This window comes from Chinchilla lanigera, unplaced genomic scaffold (assembly GCF_000276665.1).
Source record: "Chinchilla lanigera isolate Chin_1 unplaced genomic scaffold, ChiLan1.0 scaffold00009, whole genome shotgun sequence".
In the NCBI taxonomy this organism is placed as follows: Eukaryota; Metazoa; Chordata; class Mammalia; order Rodentia; family Chinchillidae; genus Chinchilla; species Chinchilla lanigera.
The window spans coordinates 2,831,763-2,841,573 of NW_004955410.1; positions in this window are offsets into that span (position 1 = coordinate 2,831,763).

The window sequence follows — 9,811 nt, forward strand, 5'->3', positions numbered from 1 at the left end:
CTCCCGCGTCCCGCCCCGCCGCGCGCGGGGAGGAGACCGGCTCCGCGCCAGGGTTTCGGGGCGTCCGGACCCGAGCGTCGGCGGTGTGCGCTCTCGCCGAAAGACTCCTGCTGCCCTCTGCTGCCCGGGACGGTGTCCGCGCCCACGTTTCTTTTTCTCCTGCAGCTGTTAAGAAGTGAAAGCAGAGTGTGAGTGAATACTACACCCGGTCCCTCTCCAGAAAGCGCAGATGCCAGCGTCGTCCTGCTCTCAGACGGAGGTGACGCGCCGGTAGATAATTCCTTGCTCTCCAAGGCCCGATGGTATCGCAACGCTGAATCTCCACGAAAACCTACACTTCGCAGCTTTCTGGGAAAAAAAATCAACCTTGAACGCTTAAAGATATTCTGGAAATATAATTTATTTGTGAAAATGTTAGAACATTTTGCTCTTAGATATCAAAGTTTCTTCTGTTTTACATGAACACAGAGGGAATTGTTTCATGAATTCAATTAACTACTGAGATATTCAGAGCATTTTCACGTTTGCCAGTTTCTGTTTTTGAGAATGTTTATTTCTCGCGGAATTTCCTTATCCTGTTTTAAGTATTTAGCAGTTAGCTTCCGAAAATATGAATTTTCAAGACACTGCATTTAAATAAAAAGCAAAAGCAAGTGCATTACACATAGAAACAATCATACATATTTATTTACAAGACAATGTATATATTTATCGTAGCCTTCAGAGTCACGGGCTGTAAAACTAAGAGGCTGAAGTGTCGATACTTGGTACTAGCTGACAGTCTCATTCTAAAACTCGTAGGTGCACAAATATTTCTGAGGAAATTTAGTGAGTTCTTTCAGACAGCCTTCCACATTTCAGATCGACCGGTACAAACACAGGGGAAAGGGACAGAGGCAAAGAAGCCCACTTGCTTTCGCCCAGGGATCCGCAGGCCCCTGCTGCCCGCCACGAGTACCTGGAAGGAGCTGGTCCGGAAAGTCGTCTTTTTAAAAAGCCTGCCCAATTTAGAAAGCTTTCACCATCAGCCCAGATCGCAGGCTCCTTACCAAAGTTTATACCTGAAATACTCAAACAGTGATCAAATAAATGAATAAAGCACACTTTGTTGACAGTATTCTTCCTTTAACACATGAGAAAAACAGGACCATCTACTTACGAATTTTAATAAAAAATAAGGCAGAGATGGCATAAGTAATCATTTTAATCTCAATACACAGAAGCAATTAAAACTAAAGTCTGATAAAATATTCGTCTTTAGCGACGGGTTCTAGGAACTACATGCACATGTAAGACACTCAACTAAAATAAAATGACTATTAATCAGAACGTAAACATTTTACATAAAGTTCTAGAGGTGATTCTGGGAAAATAAAATTCTATCTCAATTATGAAAATGCAGCTTTGAAAGAAATTTGATACAAGGAGGTCCCAAGTTAGGGACAGTACTAAATTACACACAGGTGTGTGTATACTCATGCATCGTCTTCCTTGCCTCCTGCCTATTTATGGTGGCAGCTGAGAGAATGGGAGGATGAAGAGGACAGAGGAGAGAGGTTTCCAAAGATGTCCAGTGCCCCATCACACTCTCCCACCCCCTTTCCCTCAGCACATACAAACACACTCACACACACACCTCCACCACCACCACCGCCACCACCACCACCACCGCCACTCCCGCCACTCCCGCCACCACCGCCACTCCCGCCACCAGCACCACCACCACCGCCACTACTACTTCAACCACTGCTGCCTTCTCAAAACACAACCCAACTCATCTGCGGAGCTTAGTCTTTCTGGAGAGTCTGAAACCCGCATCAGAAACATATTGCCATAGTCTTTGCTTTGTCTGGGCTTAGAATTCAAATTGAGGATCTCCTTTCAGAAGCGCCCAGACTTAGGAAATTAAAATGAGTGGAGGGGCACCCTCCTCCTCTGACTAGGAAGGGCGCAAAGGCAGACACCTGCGGGCCGGGTCGCTGATACAGACTCACAGCTTCCCATGTGAGTCCCAAAGGGTTACCACCCCACCGCAGCCCCCCTTTGTCAGCCTCCCTCTGGTACTGTCCGTGCACGGAGAGGCCTTGAGAGTAGAACAGACCTTGACACAAGCCGAGGTTTTCCTCCTCCCTCAGCCTAGGGTCACCCTGGAGCTAGAGACCGAGATTGCTTCAGAGGAGTCAATTCCTTCCAGACCTCGCAGGCTCTTCTCTTCCTAACATTCTACGTTGCCACCTCTTCCTTTTGTGCTAGTTACTGAATATTTCAGTGCAAACCTATCAACTAGGAGAAACAGGGAGGAAAAGAGAGGTGAGCACTCACAAATCCAAGAAAAATGTGAACAGAAATTCACTGCCTGTTTAGGAAGGGGCAATTGCATGGATAAATTAGAGATTTCTTTTCCTCTCCAAAAACAGTTAAATCGTGAGGGTGTTTGACTGTTTCATGTTTGCTGTAGGGTGTGTGCAGGGTTTTGTAAATCTTCACAGTGATTATGAATATCTGTAAAATTTGTACAGTACAGTAAACCATTTTGAGTGTTAATGTTCAGCATGAAACCAACACAGCAGCTGTTGTCCTTAAAAATGAATTGTCATTTGACTTGTCAAATGTATTAAGAAAAGTATTTAGTATTGTGCAGATACTTGAGATCCCGGGAGAAAATGCTACACTTGTGATAATAAGGGGTCCATTTATTTTCCTGATGGCAGAGCACCAGGCTGAGTTACATTTTAAAAGAAGTACTCATTTTTCAGGCCAACAATTGCTGCATTTAATCAGATATAAACAGATTCGTCACAAACGCTCGGTTGTAGCAGCGTTATTTAAGCTGGTATTTCTTCCCCTTGGGAAGATAGCTTTATATATTGGCTTTCATTGCAAACTGAATGTGTTCTGTTTGTGTTTAAATGGCTTAGTTTTAAGCTACAGCACTATGCTAAGGTATTTTTGTCTCTGCGCTATCCTTATACTTGCTCGATGGGGTCCGAACGATTTCTTTTCCCTGATTGTCAGCCGTGAGACGTTACTGCGTCTGGCGGCAAGCTGCTGAGACCAATGACAGTAAGGGTCTGTACTCCACACTGCACCGTTCGTCTGTACCGTCACAAGCGATTTCATTTTGGTTCAAATGAGATGGGAAAGAAATAAATATTCACCAAACAATGTTGTCTGCAGAATATTTTCTACATGTTTTGCTAATTGAATTCAGGTTTCCTATGGCAAGTGTAAATGTACGCACACAATGTTAAACTGAGAGGATTTTTAAAAAGAAGTTAGAAAAGCACTTAGTTGAATTCTGGAGAATTTTTACCGCATTTCCTAAAGGGGCTGCTTGCACCAGTTGGGTTTATTTAGACCACACCATGTTTCTAGGACCAACAGCTGGGAATTCCCTTCAAAGTGTCACCATTCCGCTGAGAGATATGGAAAACAAACGCTTCAGAGTGCTAACTGTTAAAACCTGGATGATTTCTGCAGGTCTCAGGTTCTGTTTCCATGTACCTGAAACTGCTGTTTTCATGAGACCGTGGGGAGGCCGTTGAAAAGAGCTTTGGTATCACTGAGCCTCTCTTGAAGAGTTCTGTTTTGGAGGTGAGTCTTATGCTATAGGCAAATAGTCACACAGTTTTAAGGGACGTGTTAAGCCCAGCCTTGGGACAATGTCTCTCACAGCTCTGTGAGGTGACAACGACATTCATGGTGACTATGTTTCCATACTTTAAGCCACTCACACATAGCACATGGCCCACGTACTATGCAGTGTGTGATGAAGCCTTTGAAACAGCTCTTTAGATGTACAGTGTCATAGTAAGAGGGAAGATAAACCAAGGTGGTGGCTGGAAATCTCTGTTATTAAAGGGACAGACGTGGCCTGTGGTTTTTGTCGTTTTTTTATTAGCACTGCTGGTGCAGGTCCCAGGCCACACACATGCCAGGGGCTGTGGCAGTGCTGAGCCCCCAGGGCCAACACACTTGGCCTACACCTGGTAGCACGTCGCTGAGGCACTCCACGCTGGGAGCTGACCCAGGCCCAGGCTCCCCTGCACAAAGCCAGGAGGACAGGAAGGGCACAGGGTGGGCACACGGGCCTCAGAGCACACAGCACTGAGGGGCAGAAGGAAGGTGGCTCTGTGACCCCCAACCCGCACAGCATCGGGAGCAGACAAGAGGGCGGGGCCACAGGTGGCCCTACTGGAGCAAATCCAGGTCTGCAAAGTCTGTGGCCTGCAGCCTCCATCCTGTGCCGTGTATCCCAGACCCTCCTCCCTGCACCTTGCACCCTGCGGCCTTCCGCCTCCTCCCTTCACCCTAAGGCCAGTGAGGAAGGGTGCACATCCTCCAAGGATCCTACAAGAGTCTTGATGGAGACCTCAAGACCAGTGCAGCATCAGGTGGGCCACACCTGACCCTCAGCTCAGCGCCTGCCTTGGAGGGGACCATGGTCCGTGGACCCTGCCAGAGGCTGCAGGCTCTGCGTGAGACTCAGGTTTACCCAGCTCAGTACTGGCCTCTGTGGCCAGGGGATTTCTCTTTTGGTTGTTTTTTTTTTTTATCAGGAATCAAACTCAGGACCTTGCATTTGCCAAGCAAGCGCTTGTGCTACTGAGCTATATCCCCTATATTCCTGGCCCAGCCAGGGGATTTCTCAACCCTACTCTTCCACATCCTACTGTCACTCAGGGAAAGGGACGACAGGCACAGAGAAATATTCAGGTGCTTAGGGTTTCAGGAAGGATAGGCATACACAGAGCCAGATCAGCAACACTGGATACCCACTCTTTCAGTGCTCAGAGGGCAGCACACATCAGGAAGCGTCAAGATTGTTTAGGAGACCTGATGTCATGTAGCACTGCAAGAGGAGCCAACAACTGACCTGACAGTAATCAACATGAGGGAATGCTCTTAGGGGATATTTAAAACGATTTATTTAAGAGGTGAAGCTCTTAGCTCGAGCTCAAGTCAGTGAGCTAAAATGGAAGGAAACACAGAAAAGCATTTCAAACTGTAATAGAGAAATGTGAAAGATATGCAGCCAACTTCTAAAATCAAACAGAAATTCTTGAGCTGAAAAATTCAACAGCAAAATTAGAAACATGAAATGGTCAACAGTAGACGAGAGCAAACATACAAAATAGCGACTTCAAAGGCAGATTATTTGAAAATACACAATAGTAGGTGAAGAAAGAGCAATTTAAAAGTTTACAAAAACTTTAAGATTTAAAACCAATATTCAAGTTATTTGGGTTCAAAAAATTCAGAATGTCAAAAGGATAGAAAATTTTTGCAAAGAAATAGTAACCCAAACCTACAGAAGCTCGCAAATCACCAGTTCAGAACTTCTCATTAACAAACAAATTTAACTCAACCAAATTTATCCCAAGCCATCTTAGAATGAAAGTCTCACAGGTAACAGTTGAGAAGAAGGTTCTCACAGCTTTGAAAAACAACACAGATTTGTGCCCCATCCTATTCAAAGGCAGAATTCTCAGCAGGAAACGTGCAAACCAAAAAGAGTGGAATGAGGCTTCAGTTGAGTGTTATACCCAGCAAAACTATCCTGTCAGAATGAAAGCTGGTTACAAAGACTTTTGAGACAAACAAACAGTGAGTGGATATATTTCTACCATAAATATTCTATAAGAAATGCTGAAATAAGTTCTTTAAACTGAAAGAAAGAGACATTAAAGTGTAAGAAGACAGCATAAAGAGGTATAAAACTTCCTGGTAAGAGTAACTATACAAATTTAGAATGTTCTACTATCAGTGTGATATGTAAACTGTATTTTATATGAAAACTAAAAATCAAAGCAAAATATGGAGATTTTTTTCTATTTATGTATTTTTTGTTCTTTGTTTATGTTATTTACACTCATGTTAAATTTCTATGATTACAAGACAGCTTGTTATAATTAAAAGATTTTTTGTAAGCCTCATGGTAAACACAAAGCAAAATCCACAACAACCAGGCTAGGAATAGTAGGCAAGAAATCAAAACACAGTACTAGAGTAACTTACTTAACCATAAGGAAGACAAGAGAGGGAAAGAAAGAATGGAACTACTTCAAAACCAGAATACAAGAATATAGAATAATGGTTATCATAACACCTTGGCTACCTATAGTTACCTGGACTATAAGTGGATTAAATTGCTATATTAAAAGTCATAGAATGACTGAATGTATAAAAATGACCCACTTATATCCTTTTTACTCTTACTTAAAGTATACAGTAAGATAATCCATGTGAGAGGAATCCAAAAGAAAGGAGGAATAACCATATTTCTATCACTTAAAATAAAATTTTAAATCAAAAGCAGTAAGAGACTAGAAAGGTCATTATATAATGATAGAGTTGTCAATTCAGCAAAATAATATAACAATTTAAAAATATACATTCATCCACTATTAGAGCACCCAGATACGTAAAGCAAATATTAATAAACCTAAAGGGAGAGGTGGATGCCCACACAGTAGTAATTAAGTACTTTAGCACCCTACTAGTAGGAATGGAAAATCAGAGACAAAAGATCAACAGAGAAACAGAACAGAAAAACCATACCCTAGACCAAATGGATCTTAAAGACATCACCAGAACATTCCAGAGACAACCTACAGAGTGAGAAAGAAATTGCACTGTGTACATCTGACAAGGGATGTTATCCAGTGTATATAGGTAATTCGAAGAACTCAACAGAAAAACAGAACAAAGCAAGAACAAAACCTGGTTTAAAAGGTCAATCAATCTAAATAGACATTTCTCAAAAGAAAACATGGGAATGACCAACAAATAAATGCAAAAATAGTCAACATCATTATCATTAGGGACATGTAAACCAAAACCAAAATAAGTCATTTCCTCACCATGGGAGGAATAATAATTACAAAAAAAAAAAAAAAGTGCAGTATATGGAAGTGCTGGTGCAGATGTGGAGTAAAGGGAACCTCTGTACACTGTTGGTGAAAATATGAATTAATACATACATTATGGAGAACAGGATGGAGGTGTCTCAAAAAATTAAAAACAGTTATCACATGGTCTGACAATTCCACTATTGGTGACTTATTCGAAGGAAATGAAATCCATAGTGTATGCCAAAATAACATGTGTGCACCACGTTCATGTGGGCATTGTTCACAATAACCAAGAAGTGGAAAGAGCCTATGTCCATGAACAGATGAATGAGAAGATGTGATCCATATACAAACTGAAATACTATTCAGCCATTACACATCGGGTCCTCTCATTCACAGCAATGTGGGTGGAGTGGAACTCATTACTTTCAGTGGAGTAAGCCAGGCACACAAGGACAAGTATCACATGAGCTCATACACAGGTGCGATCTCAGCTGGTCTCACAGAAGTCCACGTTAAGAGTCGGCATCTGCCAGAGGCCAGAAAGCTTAGGGACCATGAAGAAGGGTTGATCACTGGGTATGAAGGTGTAGTTGGGTAGGAAGAAACAACGCTGGTGTACTACTACAAAATAGAGTGGCTGTCGAAAAACGGTAAGGGGCGATAAGTCTGCAATAGCCAGAAGAGAGGATTTGGGAAGTTTTCAACATAGAGAGGTGATAAATGTTTCAGGAGACAAGTATGTATAATGTGATTTAAATATCACATAGTGGAAACATGTATCCAGCATTACGTGGTACCACATTAATGTGTATAATTTTTATGTTTTCAATGAATTCATTAAAGAACAAATTAAAGCCAAGTCTGGTGACTCATTCCTGTAATCCCAACACTCTGAGAAGAAGCAGCAAGAGGGTCAGAGGTCCAGCTTAACCTGAGCAACTTGAGGATGCCTATCTCAAAATAAAAAACAAAAAAGGGCAGGAAATATCACTCAGTGTGAAGGCCCTGGGTTCAAATCCCCAGTACTACAAGAATAAATAAATAATTTTTAAAAAATGTATGTGAAGCAGTGCACTAGGCTTTGCATAAAGTGTATAAATATTAATCATCTTATTCGCCACAGAGACAAATACAAATTGAATTTTATTTACTTTCAGAGTATGTTTGTATTATCCACTGTAAAAATTGAAAATTGTAGTTTTAATTTATAAAATATGAAATACAACAAGAGCAGAGTTTACAAAGTTTATTTAAAGTGTTTGTACTGTTGCCAAAATATTTCCAGTTCTGAATCTTGAGACACCTAGCTGGGAAGGCATTAAAAAAATCTATGCTTGGATTCAGAGGAGCTGCAGTGGTATAGCTACCAAAAATGATCCAAAAAGACAGAAAATAACTTAGCAAAAAAAGCATAAGAACAACAAAGGTTATCATCTCCATTGACCAATAATGGAAGAGAAATTAGAGGTAGTGATTGGGCCCAAAGCCATAGGCGTAGGCATCTGTCTAGCAGAAGGTCAGGGCAGCGTGAACCCCAGTCTCCACACAATGAGAGTATTTCATGCATGCCAGTTAGATGTTAGACCTGACCTCGTCCTGATCCCATCCTGGGGAAGCCACAGAAGCAGGAAGTTTTGGCATCTCATATTGCCCGGGTCTTCCAACATATAGAAGACTGTGTTCAGCCACAAAAGGCTGGGACACAGATTCAGCGCAGCCCTCAGAATTTATTTAGCCCCTGCCTCCCTTTTACTTTTATCCAAGTCCTGGTTGTTCGAGTGTAATAGCCCCAAGTCAGCTTAGCAATGGGGCCTTGGAGTCCAGAGGAGTCAAAGACCCTTTTTAATGATACTGAGGTGGGGTGAGGATGGGAAAGCAAACCCATGACAGGGGGTTGTGCACTGAATTCTGCCCCTCTGTTCCTTTGCCCAAATCCGTATGTTGAAACCCTGCACTTCTTCAGTGAAGTAGTGTTTGGAGATGGAAATTTTGGAGGATAATTAAGGTTAAAGAAGACTCTGATGGGTGAGGACTTCATAGTAGCCAGAGAGAAAGAGAGAGAGAGAGAAGATATCTAAAGCTAAATAGTGATATCTGTGGAAAGTGATAAAAAATGACTGCTCACCTCCAGCAATCAGCAGTAGTGTATCCAGAGAGGAACCCCTGCAGTGCAGACTCTCCCTTCCCTGTGTGTCAAAGAGGAATCAAGTTATAAACTCACATCTCAATGTTCCCTGCAGATAAAGAGAGAGAGAGAGCTAGTTATAAGCATGATCATCCTTAGAAATGATTCCTTAAAATTTACCTGTTTTGAAAGAATGTTTGAGGAATTTTTTATTTTAAACATTTTTTTATGAAAGTCTTAAATACACTGAATTAGTCTCAGTTTCTGTAGGTCAGAAGTCCAGATGGGGACTGGGGATTTAGCTCAGTGGTACAGTGCCTGCCTGGCAAGCACAAGGTCATGAGTTTGATTCCTGGTACTGGGAAAACAAAAAACAAAACAAAAAAAAAGAAGTCCAGATGGACACATGCTATGGTTTAGATCTGAAGTGTTCCCCAAAGTCCTACTGTGTGTGGAAAGTGACTGGATTAGGGGTGTAGTAGTTATCAACAGATTCTCAGGTGACTGCTGCTGGGAGGTGTGTAGGTTAGACAGGCTGCTGGGTGTGATCCTGAAGGGCACCTCTCCCTGCCAGGCTGCTCTCTTCTCTCTCTGCCTCAAGGGCAGCCCTCCCGCTTGCAGGTTCTGCACTTGTGTCTGCTGCTTATGGACTGCAGCTCCTGAAACTGTGAACCAAAGAAACTTCCCCTCCTTCAAGTTGCCAGTGTTGGGCATTGCATCTCAGCAGTGAGAAAGTAACCAAGACTGTTTTCAGCACAGTCCATGCCTGGCATCACAAAGATTGAAATATCTGTGAAAAGCAGCAGGACTCTGAGGAGGAACCCAGTTT